At 43.8% G+C, this 15,684-nt stretch overlaps 1 protein-coding gene across 1 annotated transcript in view; it reads left to right on the top strand.

The window, feature by feature from the left end:
* LOC308502951 (ankyrin repeat domain-containing protein 26-like) overlaps nucleotides 1–15,684 on the top strand; it is an 82,472-nt gene that overhangs the window by 50,629 nt on the left and 16,159 nt on the right. The gene's annotated exons all lie outside the window — the stretch shown is intronic.

The raw sequence follows: 15,684 nt of genomic DNA, 5'->3' as shown, positions 1-15,684 counted from the left end.
GGAGTTGGTGTCAGGAGGTGTCGAATCTTGTGACTCTTGGGCTGGGCCCTGGTGTAGGGCAATTTCAGAACAAAGCCAATCACCAAGCACAACAGCAACAACAAAGTCAAAACCAAATACACTCACGTGTGAAAACAACCAGTAACCCACACTCAACACAGGCAAAAATATCAAAGATACAAAAACAAAACAAAAAAAAAACCCAGCGCCAGTCTTGGCTTAAGCCCACCAAGTAATCTCCAGGCCGTCCTCTGCTGTACCAGAGAGTCCTCTGTGTATTGTTCAGGCAGAGCCGGTCACCTGGTGCCCAGAGTGACCCTGGGATGGCAGATGTAGATGAGTGGGGCTATTGGGTCTGGATGGTAGTTTCTACAAAGTCAGTGCAGTTTCTGCTCTTGCCTGCACATATGCGCACTGAGAGTAACACAACCAGCCCTGTGCCCAGGTCTCCTGAGTCTTAGGTCACTCCTTCCGTGTGTGTGTGCGTGCGTGCATGTGTGCGTGTGTGGTGGGAGATTTCTGAGCTGCTGAAAGCCCAGAGCTGCGACTGCTGCCTACTGCTAACCCCTGGGCATGTCTCCACAGTTGTAATTGCCCTGCCCTGGGCAGGTCAGAGAAGGTGGGGACTGGGGATGGAGGAGTCTTCTCTCTCTCAGCCCAGCAGTGTCACACACTTCCCAGCTTCTTCCCTGGGTCGCAGTAGCTACAAACCGGGTCCTCCCAGATCCTGAGCACTATGGGTCCTCTGTAATCTGACACTACTCCTCAGATCAGGGGTCAGCGTGAGTCTCTGGAAGGGTGGGGGTAGGATTGGGAGAGTCGGGGGAGGGGCCCAGGTATGGTGCTTACTTCCTTTGTCCTACCTAGGGCCCAGCTGGAGGTCTCAGTGAGGTGACTGCCTCAAACTCTGGATATGCTGCTCTCTGAGCAGGGAGATGAGCTGTGGGACACAGGGAAAGAGCCCACCTCCTGGCTCTTGTGGTCTCTGTTCTGTCCGGGGACCACCTGCGCCTCCGCAGCCATGGATGCGGGCCACGTCTCCCTTCCCACTTCCCCTGCTCGCCCAGTTTGCCCACCTTCACGTCATCCTCCTCCAAGTCTCTTAGCTGCCCTGTGTGATGAGCAGAGGGCATGACTGCTGTTTTGAAATCGCGGTCACAGAGATCACAATCTTCCGTGACTTTGACTTGGTTTCTGGAGAAGTGTCATCTTCTCTCAGTGTTAACCATGTCACCTTGCTTCTTCATGCTGCTGAGTGGCTTGTTCCTCTACAGGCACATTTGAAGTAGTGAATACTTTCTTATGTAGGTACATTTCGATTTGAACAATTAAACAGGTATATAATTAGGGGTCTTTCTTTTGTTTTCAGTAGATGGTACAAGAGTGTAGTTTCTGTTTTCTCCCACAGGTGCTCCTTGAGTATGGGGGTTCCAGGGGCGGGGGCTTAGCTGTGGGTGTGGGAGTCCAAGCCTGGGTGACCAGGGAGATGGGTGTTGCAACTGTATCCGGGTCTCCAGGGTCTCTGGTCACCACCACCACGCAGGTGGGGGTAGTGGGTGGTTGAGGAGGCCTGTTCTTGAGCCCGCTGCGCTGCTACCTGGTTCCCTAGGTCTACTGGTAGCACTGTGTGTGGTCGTGAGCCTGGAGAATTGTTTCTGCTGCTGCTACTGGTCCCTGGTGGTGCCAGCACTGCTGCATCTGGAGAGGGGTGGGGGGATGCTGCTGCTGCCCCGCTTAGCCTCCCCTGGGCAGTGATGTGGGAGCTGCACCCCGTCCCCTCCACCGCCACTGCCTTTGCTGGGGCTTCAGGCTCAGCCTTGTCCCCCTGGAACTGCAGCTGTGGGCTGTCCCTGTGCTTTCCTCCATCCTGCCTCCCTTTCACATCCAGTGCACCCTCCTTCCCTTTTACAGATGCGTGGTCTTTTAAGGAATCGTAGTGTGTTGAGCAGAAGATCCTTTCTTGGGCTATAGATGCCCGATGAGTTGTAGATATCGTGGAGATAGAAAGGGGTTGTCTCTCTTGACATGATGTTTACATCATTCCAAAGAATATCCATTTTGATCAATGCAAGGTGGTTTGTGGTTTTGATGGTGTTTTGTGGCCTCCTTTTTTTTTTTTTAGTTTTATTTTATTTTTACATCCCTCACAACGTGAACCCCCCTTTCCCCATCCACCACCACCCCGACCTCACACCGAGCCATCACATTATACACATAAAATTATAGTTGGCATTCATTAATGTCCAGTCTCTGGTGTACAATGCCATGACCAAGCATCCACCGCATCCCTGAGGTGGTCTCCCAAACAGGACACATGTCCATTGGACACCCAACAAAATCCCCAAACACTATTGAGTAAGTTCCCCAAAGTAATTCTTAAAAGACCCTGAGGCCATCCTGTGGTCACCAACCGCCCCCCAATCCCTTCACCCTTCCCCCCATCTCCAACCCCCTCCCCCCCACCCATCTAACAACTGTGGCCTTCTTAATGCAGAGAAACATAGCACAGGCCTGTTCTAAATGGAGCTCCAACCTTGTGTTTTCATTTAGCTTCCCCTTAATAAATCATAGGAGAACAAAGCCAAGGATTTTCGGACAGCCCTTCGGCTAAATGGAGTCCAAGTCCTTCAAAGAGGTGAACCTGGAGGAAGGACTGGGTACAAAAAGAAAGTGAATGGCCAACGCTTCTGTAAATTCTTAAGCATGATGCACAATTAAAATGTTCTCAGTGGTTTCACCACAGAAATCAGAAGATGAAAGAGTGTAAAGGCAGGAGCAATGAGAGAGAATATGCTTGTGGACATTTTTCCTTTAATTATTTTTTGGTAGGAAAGAGGTGTTTAGTTTTCAGTATTTCCTCATAAATTGGAAAATTGTTTATGTTAAAGTCAATGCCCTCATTCCAAGGCCAACGTTGTTCCCTTGTGAGGCGTTGGGTTGCCCAATCATGCAGGGCTGAATAAGAGATGGAAAAGCCCCACTCTGTCGAGATCCAGAGATAAGTGTCCCAAATCACTAGGGAACACTGGAAAGACTGATGATGCAGTTGTGATGATGTGAGGTTGGACACAAGTGCACTAGATGGTAAAGAGAAATCTGTTTTGTGTTTCCCATTTCGCTATATTTAACCCCCACCATGAATATTACCTGTGTTGGTTTATATTGGTCAGCCAAATTTGATTCTGAGGAAAAGACAAGTCATTTTAAGGAAGAATTTCCTCAACTTGAGTTTGCTTTCTTTAACTCATGATTTTCTCCTTCAAGTTCCCTTTTCTGTGTTTAGAAATGTTTATGCTTTATAAATTGAGTGTGTTTGACTTCTGTTAATAGGACTTGTGATATTAATCTGTCTTTATTTTTATTAATGACTTTAAAGATAATACTTGAGTTAGAAAGCTACTATTTTGTTTCTCATGCTTTAACATTATTGAGCTACATGACAAAGTTTTACATATTCATATTCTTTGAGTTGTACTCAGAAATTGATGGAATTTTCCGGAATATGAGGTAGTAGCTGGCATAGCAGGCTAGCCTCAATAGGGAGACTTATCCCATTCCTGGCCCGCAGCTCCTTGGTTTGGTGACCTCAGGTGACCTATATAATCTCTGTGAGTCTTGGTTGCCTCTTATGCAAAATTAGGGACTTTCACTAAATCAGTGACTTTCAGACCTGAAAAATATTCTTTTTATCAAAGAATAGTACCGTTCTTTGAGAAAATTTTTTTTGTTTAATGACTCTGTTTACCCAAAAATAAGACCTAGCCGGACAATCAGCTCTAATGTGTCTTTTGGAACAAAAATTAATGTAAGATCCGGTCACATCACGTCACATCATATCATATATCATACGCGGTCTTATATCATAGTAAAATAAGACCGGGTCTTAATTAATTTTTGTTCCAAAATGCATTAGAGCTGATTGTCTAGCTAGGTCTTATTTTCGGGGAAACACGGTATATAAAAACAGAGACCAAGGGTGGCCAGTTGCCTCAGTTGGTTAGAGTGCAAGTTCTTAACAACAAGGTTGTGGGTTCGATTCCCACATGAGCCAGTGAACTGCGCCCTCCACCGCTAGATTGAAAACAATGGCTTGAACTTGGAGATGAACCATGGTGGGCAGCCGGTTGGCCCAGTGGTTGGAGCACTGTGCTCATAACACCAAGGTTGACAGTTCGATTCCCACATAGACCCGTGAGAAGCAATGGGTTGAGCTTGGAATAGGGCTGCTGGTGGGGAGCCTGTTGGCTCAGTGGTTGGAGCGAGGTGCCCATAACACCAAGGTAACCGGTTCAAGTCCCACATTGGCCAGTGAGATGTACAATCCACAACTAGATTGAAAAAAAGAACAATTTGACATCTAGGAAAAGCAAACTGTTCCTCAGTAGTCCCCAATTAACACAAAACAAACCAAAGCAGAGACGTGTAGAGCTACCTAGCTAAAGGAGGGATGCAGACTCCTAAGCTGTGCTATCCCATGGGTGTCCCCAGTGGAACCTGAGCTTTCTCCGAGACGTAGTCTAGTGAGAACTGCCAGTAATGAGAAAATCCTTCTAGTTGAAATCCTTTGAATTAAAGTTTGCTGATACATTTTTTGTGTATAATTTTCTCACCTTTCTATATATTTGATAAATGGAAAGTATAAATAAGACTGCAGAAATGTTGTCCTTATTCATGTTGGACTTCAAGCTACTTCCACCATCTGAACACACTCCTCACCTAGAAATAAACATACCGTGTTTCCCCGAAAATAAGACATAGCTGGACCATCATCTCTAATGTGTCTTTTGGAGCAAAAATTAGTATAAGACCTGGTCTGATATTATTTTATATTACATAAGACCCGTTCTTATATTATGTTAAAATAAGACCGGGTCTTATATTAATTTTTGCTCCAAAGGTCGCATTAGAGCTGATGGTCCAGCTACATCTTATTTTCGGGGAAACACGATAGAAAGTGCTGAAGTAAATATTTAAGAAAAGAGCTGTTTTGGGGGAAAATAATAATAATGCTACGTTGGTAGTTCCTCAATTCAAGTCGTGTAAAAATGTGATTTACATTTTATATTGTTGATTAACAATAACTTAAAACTGTTTCATGAAAGTCTTTTCCCTTCCTATGGTATTTAGTTATTGATTTTACACGGTCTGTCTGGTGATGTTGTTGTCACATTATTCACGTTATAAGCCCTTTCTATCAGGCCATTCACAAAAAAAAGTGTTATGCAAATATTGGAAAACAAATTTGTCTTCCCCTGTCGGTGCCTGCCGATGAGACGAACACTCCCTGAAGTGGGGAGTGAGGATTGAGAAAAAAGAAGAGAGACAAAGATGGGATCGGGAGGGCAGGCAATTCTAAGTAGACTGCCGCAGTTCTAAGTTGACTGCCGCAGTTCTAAGTTGACTGCTGCAGTTCTAAGTAGAATGCCTCAGTCCAAGTTTATTTTTGCAGCTTATATACTCTGGGCATCAAAAAGTAACAGAACTGTCTGCAATCTAGTAGTTACAATAAAGGTAATACACAAGGGCCTGTTTTTTGGCCAGCTGCACACTTCCTGACCTTGTCTAGTTCTGTGTTCTCAAAGTAGCAAGTTTTGCCTTGCTGGGAGCACAAACCACTCAAGGAAGTCAAAGGTTCAACATTTCACAAAACAACACCTGCTAGCACTTCAGCACGGTTTCCCACAGGTCCCCCTTCTTTGTTATATATATATATATATATATATATATATATATATATATATATATATATATATATATATATATATATATTAACACAAGGGTCGCGCGCCTGGCTTAGGTGGTTGGTACAGATATGTCCATTTACCCATCATAGGAGACCATCCCTCTAGCGAACGGTTCCTGTCTTAGGTTATGTACATTCTTACCAAATCCTTACCCGTCTTTGGCTGCCGACCCATTGTAGGGGCTTTATACACGGGTGTCAGTGACACGGTGAACCTGGGCAGATAATCTCAACTCATGAACATTTGTTTGGAGATTGATGAAGCCCTTGAGTATTATCTTTCTGAGCAACGGAGTAAAACACATGAATAGAAGAACACCAACAAAGATTATTACAAAAGGCAGTAGCAAATGGAACAGAGCTAGAAAGGAGGGGAATTCTCCTCTGAGGTCCGAGTACCAAGGACCTGAAATGTTAACAGGTACCATAATGAAAGATGATCGGTGGAGAACTATAGCTCTACTTTTGTCATTTGACCAATTGATGCTATTACTTAGGTTACACTGTATACAAGATACATTAAACTGGACCCTGTCAATAGGGGTGATGTTAGAATTACCAATCATAAGCACATACGGAGCCTTGACACAAGCAGTGGTATTGCCTTCTACCTTGCCTTGTCCCTCGTCCATACTCATAGTCACTGTATCCACTGCTCCCACTAGTTTCCAAATATGTCTTGGGGGCCGGGAGGTATACTGTCTCCAAATGATGGATCTGTTGTTTTTTCTGTTCTCCTCACCGCAAGGACCATGGGCTTGTTGTGGAGGTGGGTTTTTATCCCTGATGTTTTTCCATCCTGCTGGCTGATGGAATGTGACACTCTGTCCTTGGTTGTCTCCGTGACTTGTCTGGTTGCCCACACGGAAACATCCGGTAACATTGACAGTCTTTGTGAAGCATATGAGGAGTCCTAAGCCCAAGCCGCTATGATTGAATCCAACAGCTTGTAGGATGGCAGGAGCGAATGGATGTCCTAATAGCCTAGTGTCATTTGTCCCACCAATGACTTCAGGCCCGTTCCACACAGTGGGGTGTAGCATGGGAGGGTCAGGAACATATGCCCAGTATGTCTCACCCTGAGGGATCTGTGCAACCAGCAGGATCTTGAAGACGCTCATCAGCAAGCCGCACCAACCTCTCAGGCAGCCACCGCGCACCTCCTTTGTCCTGTGAATAAACACAAACATGCCCTCGTCCCCAAATTAGGACTGGGTCTGGCCCATGCCACTGGTTAATAACTGGATCCTGCCATCTCACTTGGGCATAATCTTGTTGAGTGTTAGGATGCCAGAAGCGATCTGCGGCAGATCTGCCACGCGCATCCAGGTTTAAAAAATTTAGAACAAAGAGTGTGATTAAGGATTGTATGTGGGGAGACGGGGTAGACTCTAACGCTGCTGGCACACATTCTTGACATAGAGTAGGGCTATTAGCCATACCTTGAGGCAGCACCAGCCATTGATATCTCTTCATAGGTTCTTGTAAGTTAGTTGAAGCAAACCTTTTACAGTCCTTGGGGCACAATGGTATGGTATAAAAACAATCCTTTAAAGCCAGGATTATCTTATATGTGTTTTGGGGTATAGCAGAAGGATTAGGCAATCCTGGTTGTAAAGCCCCCATGAGCTCCATAGTCTCATTTATTTTTCTCCAATCTTGTAACAACCTCCATTTACCTGATTTTTTCTTAATTACAAATATGGGAGAGTTCCATGGAGAGTTAGAAAGTGCTGTATGTCCCTTATCGAGTTGCTCCTGTTCCAGCAACCTTGCAGCCTGTATCTTTTCTGATGATAGGGGCCACTGTTCTACCCAAACAGGTGTGTCGCTTTTCCAAGTGATAGCATCTGCATGGGGTACAGGAGGAGTAGTGACCCCCGTTAAAAATATCCCAAGCCAGCTCTTTGTGGTAAGGGCGAGGGAAAGATAGGCTCTTTTCTCCCTTGTCCAGAGGGACCTGAGCCATCTCTAGGCAGATGTCCCTGATCGAACATCATCATAGTGACCTGTTGATTAGGGCTGTACAGGTAAACTCCCATCTGACTCATGACATGTCTGCCCCATAGATTGACAGGCAATCCTGCCACTATGTATGGTTGAAAGGATCCTTCATGTCCCTCTTGATCTTTCCACAACAATATATCACTGCTCTGTTCTGGTGACTGAGATTGTCCTATGCCTTGTAACTGGGTTAGTGTTTGCTGCTTTGGCCAGTGGCTAGGCCACTGATCTGCAGTTAAAACAGAGACATCGGCCCCCGTGTCTAAAAGGCCCATGAAGGAACGGCCATTAATGGATAGTGGTAATTCTGGCCTGGTGGTGAATGGCCTGGACCCAATAAGCATCTGATGAACCAAGGCCCGCGTCGCCTCGGGATTTACGGCCTGCTGTTTTACCCGGTTTGACATGTGGAATTAACAATGATTGTGCTATGCGTGGGCCCTTAGGGATCACTGAAGTGCCTCCAGGCGAATGTGTCATAATCTTGATCTCTCCTGTATAATCCATATCCACAACTCCCGGAGCAACCAATATCCCTTTCATGGTAATACTACTCCTTCCTAGGATGAGTCCCACAGTCTGTGGAGGCAGAGGCCCAAAGACCCCTGTAGGAATAGCTCGCATTCCCATCTCAGGTGTTAGTACTGTGTAGGCGGCGCTACTGAGGTCCAATCCTGCGCTGCCTGGGGTTGCTGGGAAGAGTTCCTGAATGGATTTCCCTGGTGGGGGACCAACTGCGGCAGCGCCCCATAGCATTGTTGCGGGGCCTGGGGCTGGCCCCTCTTCCTGTTTCCTGGAAGAAGAGGATTACCGGAGGCATCCCTCTTAGATTTACATGCATTGGCCCAGTGTTTACCTCTCTTACATTTTGGGCATAATCCAGGTTGTTTTGGGCCCTCCTTCCTTTGAGGCTGACCTTGTTTATTAGGGAAGTTTTTGATCATATGGCCCGGCTGTCCACACCCAAAACAGATGCCCTGTCCCTTTATTTTCTTTTGTTGTTGTTGTTGGAATAACATTTCTCTAACAGTCTTTCCTTGCAAAGCAGCGGCCATTGCAAGACCCTGTGTATAAGAAGGTCCTATTTTTGAGCACAACCAGACATAATCTGACAAGTCACTCTTATTTTTGTAAGGTCATAATGCAGCCTGGCATGCAGAATTAGCATTCTCAAAAGCGAGCTATTTAACTAACAGCATGCTGGCATCTGAGTCTCCCAGAATTCTTCCAGCCGCCTGCATTAATCGCGAAAGGAAGTCTTGGAAAGTCTCATCAGGCCCCTGGATAATTTTAGAGAGGTCCTCAGAACGTTTTCCAGGCATAGGAAAATTTTTCCATGCACGCCTGGCGGCAGCACTTGTTTGTGCATAAGCAGCCGGGTCAAAACTTAATTGTGTTTGCAAGTCTCTATAAGGTCCTTCACCTGCCAACATATCAAAGGAGATAGGAATGTTTTGTGTCTGATTTATCTCTGCAGTACTCTGACAGAATTCTGCAAAGTCAGACTGCCATAAGATATAGTCCCCTCCTGATAAGCAAGCCCTAGCAAGTTGCTTCCAATCACTAGGCGGCAGGGCTTCTGTAGCTAGTGATTCTAGCAGGGCCTGGGTGAACGGGGCATTAGGACCATATTGAGAACATGCCATTTTTAATTCTTTTAAACTTTTGAATGCAAAAGGCACATGGTCTCGGACAGGATTTCCTTGTGCGTCCTGTCTTTCTATCACTGGAAATGCCAACCCAGAATCTCCAGTATCTTCCCCTAACTTGCAGGCGGTTTGCAAAACCTTACGCAGAGGAGAATCACGAGGGCAAGTCTGTTCTGCCTGCCTCGATTGTACCATCTGCACCTGCACAGAGAGGGAGGCAATTGCTGACTGCAATCCATCAATCTCTGCCTGGAGAGGATTCAGATGTCCTGTCTTAGCACCTGTTTCTGTCTGAACCACCCCATTATAATCTTCAGGGTCATGATATCGAGGACCGGCTTCCTCTAGGCCTTCCTCATCTAGGCCCTCCTCATCTTGGGGGTCCAGTCCGTTTAGCACACTTTTTAACATTTGAGTAAAAGACATTCTGCTTTTACCCTGTCCCATGATTTTTTACTCCCGACTGTGGTATCTCACCGCACCCCTTACCTTATGTGACGCGTCTCAGCTCCTTGCGGTGTCCTTCACTTTATCCCCAGTATTCAGGTCCCTGTTCGGGCGCCACTTGTCGGTGCCTGCCGACGAGACTAACAGTCCCTGAAGTAGGGAGTGAGGATTGAGAAAAAAGAAGAGAGACAAAGATGGGATGGGGGGGGGGGGGAGGGGGGGCAGGCAATTCTAAGTAGACTGATGCAGTTCTAAGTAGAATGCCTCAGTTCTAAGTAGAATGACTCACCCCAAGTTTATTTTTGCAGCTTATATACTCTGGGCCTCAAAAAAGTAACAGAACTGTCTGCAATCTAATAGTTACAATGTTGGAATACACAAGGGCTTGTTTTTTGGCCAGCTCCACACTTCCTGACCTTGTCTGGTTCTGTGTTCTCAGAGTAGCAAGTTTTGCCTTGCTGGGAGCACAAACCACTCAAGGAAGTCAAACGTTCAACATTTCACAAAATAACATCTGCTAGCAATTCAGCACGGTTTCCCACATTAGTGTATTCAAAGCTTTATGCAGTCATCATCACAATCAGTTTTACAACATTTTCATCACCCTGGAAAGTATCTGTGTGCTGTTAGCCTTCACCGTGTGCCCGTCTGCCCTTCCCACTCTTCCTAGCCCTAGGGAACCACTAGTGAACTCTCTGCTCCATATTGTGGTTTTGATGTATTTTCTGATGACTAATGATGCTGAGCTATCTTTTCACATGCTTATTGTCCATTTGTATAACTTCTTTGAAGAACTGATTATTCAATTCCATTGCCCATTAAAATTGGTTTGTCTTTGTCTTGTTGAATTGTAAGAATTCTTTATATATCCTAGATACAAATCGCTTATCAGATATAGGATTTTCAAATATTTCTCCCTTTCATTAGCTTGCCTTTTTAGTTTTTCAATGGTGTCCTTTAAAGCATAGAGTTTTTTTTTTTATTTTAATGAAGTCCAGTTATCTACTTTTGTTTGGTACTGTCATATCTAAGACACAATTGCCAACTCCAGTCATGGAGACATGAAGCTTCTTCAAAGCTTTTATAGTTTTAGCTTTTACCTTTTGAAATAATTTTATATATGGTATGATGTAGAGGTTTAATTTTTCTTTTGCATGAGGATATCCAGTAGACCCAGTATCGTTAGTTCAAAAGACTGTTCATGCCCAACTGGATTTTTCGGCACCCTTGTCAAAATTCACTTGACTATATATATGAGGGTTAATTTTTGGATCATCTTTTCCAATTTATTGGTCTATAGATCTGTCCTTACGCCATTACCAAATCAAATGTTATGAGAACGCTTCCCCAGTCATCTTGCATATTACCAGATGCCTTATGGAATAATAAAATGTCAATGTAGGGGAATATCTTTAATTCCACTTCTGTGGAGATGTTTTGCTTCTGGATGGAGCCTGTGGCCCGCAGACCTTGGTGACCTTATGACATGATGGGATATTAGGCTTACAAAGTCGACTCATTCCTTTTGTTTTCTTCATTCAAACATTAATCTTTAACCCAGTGCCTCCCTTTCACTCCCATTTCCATCAAATGTCGGTAATAGGATCTGATACTTGGTGGACAACTTTCTTCATTTTGTCTATCTCCTAATCCATAGCCTCTTCCATAGATTTCACTGTCTAGGAAGGAGAAGATGAAACCTGGACCATCTGCTTTCCTCTTTAGAAATCTCTCTAATCCATCATCTTGCAATTGAAAAGTAGATTCTGTTTGACCCGGTTCTTTTCTGAAACACTGGTGCCAATCTTGTTCTTGGCATAGATCCTACATTCTCAGAAACACATTGAGATGCATAGTTGTACCTTTAGCTTCATATATAATTAATGGAATAAATATTTTATCCCATCCAAAGAAAACATTTCAAGAGTACAGTTGTTAAAATTCAGGAAGTAATTAATCAATCAGAAACAAGTAAAAGATTTGTTTGGGGCAGACAGCAGGAAGACCTACACCTGAACACCCGGCTCGCATTGTGGCCCGAGCCTCCCCACAACACGGGGCTGGATTCCAAGGTTCAGATCCTCAGAGACATAACCAACAGTTGTGTTGCCCTTTGTGAAGGAGTCTTGGAATTCACACGAAATGTCTTTCAACATATTCTGTTCATTAGGAGCCAGTCACTAATGTTGACCCATATTCTAGTGGTTTTATGCAATGAATATTTCAAAATTTACGGACACATTTAAAAACCACCTTGATCTGTCCACTGGCCACAATTCTTTACATTCCCCCCACATGGAAAATACACTCATCCCTACACAATACTCGCCACAAGTCTCAATTTAATGGCATCAGGCTCAGGTTCGAATCTAAGATTTTACCATCTTAGTCTGGTGCAAATGGGGATGAAGGGCCTGGGTTTTGGTTTCTAGGATAAAGCCCCTTGAGGACAATTCCTTTCAATATGAAAACATGAGAAAGGAAGAGACAAGTTATCTACCACCCACACACCCAACATTCTGCTCGACTGCTGAAGTTTCCCCTGCAGAAATAGAAAGTGGAAGGCACGTTAGTACATAGCAATTCTGAAATACAGCCTGATGTGTGCTGTCCGTTCTTTGATTAGGACTTAGTCCTAATCATGCCAATGCTTCTCCATGGCCCTTTGCTGTCCCCTGTGAGCTCTTTGTTCTGTCCTTTTCATAAGAAATGACCTGTGCTTGCAGCTCTTCCCTCAGCGTCATTCCTCCACCCAAATGTCTAAGACCCACAGGCCTCCTCTATTTTTCACTCTCTTGGTTTTTATTAGTCCAAGGTAACAAGGTGGTTTTTTGCTACTTGATTATCCTAAAAACTTGGAGTTGCGTGAGAGTTTATTGGGGTTCGTGCCATTAGAAAAGCCACCGTCATACATCGTTTTGAGATAAGCTCTTGGGCTTCCTGTAGCTGTTGTAGGACCATGCCTTTAAAATTCTTTTCCTCTGAAAAGCCTTCCAGGAATTTAAGGCCCCACCTTCACTCTTTGGAAGTCTTGAGGAAGGCTTTACAGTCTTGTCCTCATCCGTAGATCATGTCTTCCTGGGAGCACAGCGAATTTGATCTTCACTCAGAAGCCATTTCTTCATTTTAGCATGATTTGACAACAGGGCATGTGGGAGAGGCTGTAAATGGGAAACACATTTGAACACAATAAGTCCTGGTTCCTTTACAGTTCACAGTCTTTCGTTAGCTCATGTATCTCATGGGTTTTACTTGGTTACTTCACAGCAAGAGTCCCCTTTTATCCGGATTTCAGACTCATTTTCTTCACTAGCTGAGAAGTCTTTGTGGCCAGCCTCTTTAGGGGCCCGCAAGCCCCCAATAACCGTCTCTTGGATGCTCTTGTGGGTGTCGTTCTCATTCTTCTCCACATCCTTTCGGGTTCCACCTACCTCCTGGTGGAAAGGCACTCCTACAGGTTTTAGATTGCTTTTCTTTGTGGCCTCACACCATTTTGAATATCAGTATCAATGCCAGTTGTTCATTGCTGCTCAAGAAACCAACTCAAAAGCTAGTGGCTCAAAACAGCATCTGTTTTGTTCACCAGTAATGCAGTTGAGTGAAGCTCAGTGAGACTAGCTCATTTCTGTTCCACTTGGCATCAGCTGCGTTGCCATGAAGCTGCGAATGAGAATCATCTAAAGGCTGTTACACACACGTGTAGCAGTTGAAGCGGGGTTTTGGCCGGGACGCCCACTGGGGCCGTCTCAGCGCGAGCATCTGTAGGAGGCCTCACTGTGTGTCCTGGGCTTCTTCATCTGCACAACATGGTGGCTGGGTTCTCAGGGTGAGCTTCCCGAGAGAAAGTCAGATGGAAGCTGTATCACATTTTCTGCCGCAGGCATAGCATTCTCACAGCAGTTCTGCCCTATTCCATGCACTAGAATCCAGTTACATCCTAAGGCCAGCACATATTAAAAGGGAGGGAATTTCATGGAGAAATGTCAAGAATTTGTAGCCATGTTTTAAAAACACTACATCCATCCACTCACCTCATCTTACCAAATAAGCATTGTATCTACAGGAAAGTAGTTCTACCCAACTCAGTATCACTGAAATTCCAGCAGATTTGTTGTTATTATTGCTGTTTAGGATGTTCTTGTATATTGTGGAAAGAGAGGATTACAAGATAGCATTATCGAATTAAGACACTTTTTTGTTGTTGAAAAAATGTAGCGATCATCTCACTAAACATTCACAGTGTGAGATGTGATTTCTCCTTAACCTTGGGAATCATTTCTTCTTGAAAGCAATTCAAATTACCATGAAACATTTGTAGCTGACGGAGGCCTAACTATCTCAAGATGAGTTACTCGTAACTCCCTACAACTTCGTAAGAAATTACGGAGAGTTAAAATGGGGAACAGGTGAGAGACTATCAACTCAGAGGTGACTTACAGTCATTTTATAGAAGAAAAACATGAACCAATCATTCAGGAAATCGTAGTAAATCAAGTACAGATGTTGTGTGGCAAAGTCGATGACAATAAAGGATACATTTTTGAGTCTCCTGGTGCTTTTCTCTTTGTTCTTCATTCTGAGTAATTCAAGTTTCCACATTCTAAGACTCTACTACAGTATGGATGACATTTTATGGCAACTGAGTTTATTTCACAAGTTGATACTGGTTTGGGGTTAGACTATTCTCAGTCAACTTCCTTCGTAACCAAATCATACTATCTTACTCATTCAGAATGATGCTCTCAAAGCAAAACTGGAAACTGCATCTTCAGAATGTCTCCATCTGTGGGGTGGCCAGTTGGCTCCATGGTTAGAGAATCGTGCTGGTTCCAATCCTTGGTAACCAAGGTCGCTGGTTCGATTCCCACATGGACCAGTTAGCTACACCCTCCACAACTAGGTTGAAAACAATGGCTGGAGCTTGGAGCTGAGCCCCCAGTGGGCGGCCGGCCGTTGGTTCAGTGGTTAGAGCGCAGTGCTCATAACGCCAAGGTTGCCGGTTCGATTCCCGCATGGGTCAGTGAGCTGTACCCTCCATAACTAGTAGATTGAAGAGAACAATTTGACTTGGAGCTGAGCTGCGCATCCCACAACTAGATTGGAAACTGTTACTTGACAGGGAGCTGATGGGTCCTGGAAAAAACAGTGTTCCCCAGTTATAAAAAAAAAATTTGTTTTAAAAAGTTTTTTTATAAAAAGGTATCTATAGCTTATTGAAGAAAATCAATCTTAAACAAGAGTTATTATCTATGAAAGGAGTACAAAAGTCATGTGAAAAAGTGAGAATAAAAAGAGTGGAGATAAAAATTATTAAACCTCAAAATTCATATAGTCACGAATGTGGTAAAAAAGAGTGAAGCAGAACACAGTAAATTCTGGGATATTGAAGACTGAGCAAGACAGGATGTAGTAGAAAAAGTTTTTAAATCTATTTTTACAGGTTAATTCATTGATTTTTAACACGCCTTAATTCATTTTGCTGCAAATTACGTTTTCGATATGCATAGTGTATGTGATTCTTCAACTCCCCTTAACGGCAGTTGTTTTTATTTTATTTTTTTTAGATTTCTGGAACTAAGGTGGTATTTGCTTCTCCTTCTTAATATTTCAGTTCCCATCATTATTGTCACTCAGTTGATCTTTGAGATTTGTTCTTTCTGAAAAATCATTTGATTTTTAAGACCAATTGATATAAAACGAGACTATTAGGAAATAAAGAAAATAAAATGCACCATATTCTTAGATTATTAAGTCATATTGTTCAATTTTTAAAATTGATTCTCTTATTGGAATAGTTAGATGAGATGATTCAAAATATTTTCATGATTCAGATCTATTTCA

The sequence above is a fragment of the Rhinolophus hipposideros genome (assembly GCF_964194185.1).
Source record: "Rhinolophus hipposideros genome assembly, contig: SUPER_9_unloc_2, whole genome shotgun sequence".
Classification (NCBI taxonomy): domain Eukaryota; kingdom Metazoa; phylum Chordata; class Mammalia; order Chiroptera; family Rhinolophidae; genus Rhinolophus; species Rhinolophus hipposideros.
This window is presented reverse-complemented; position numbering and strand designations above follow the sequence as displayed.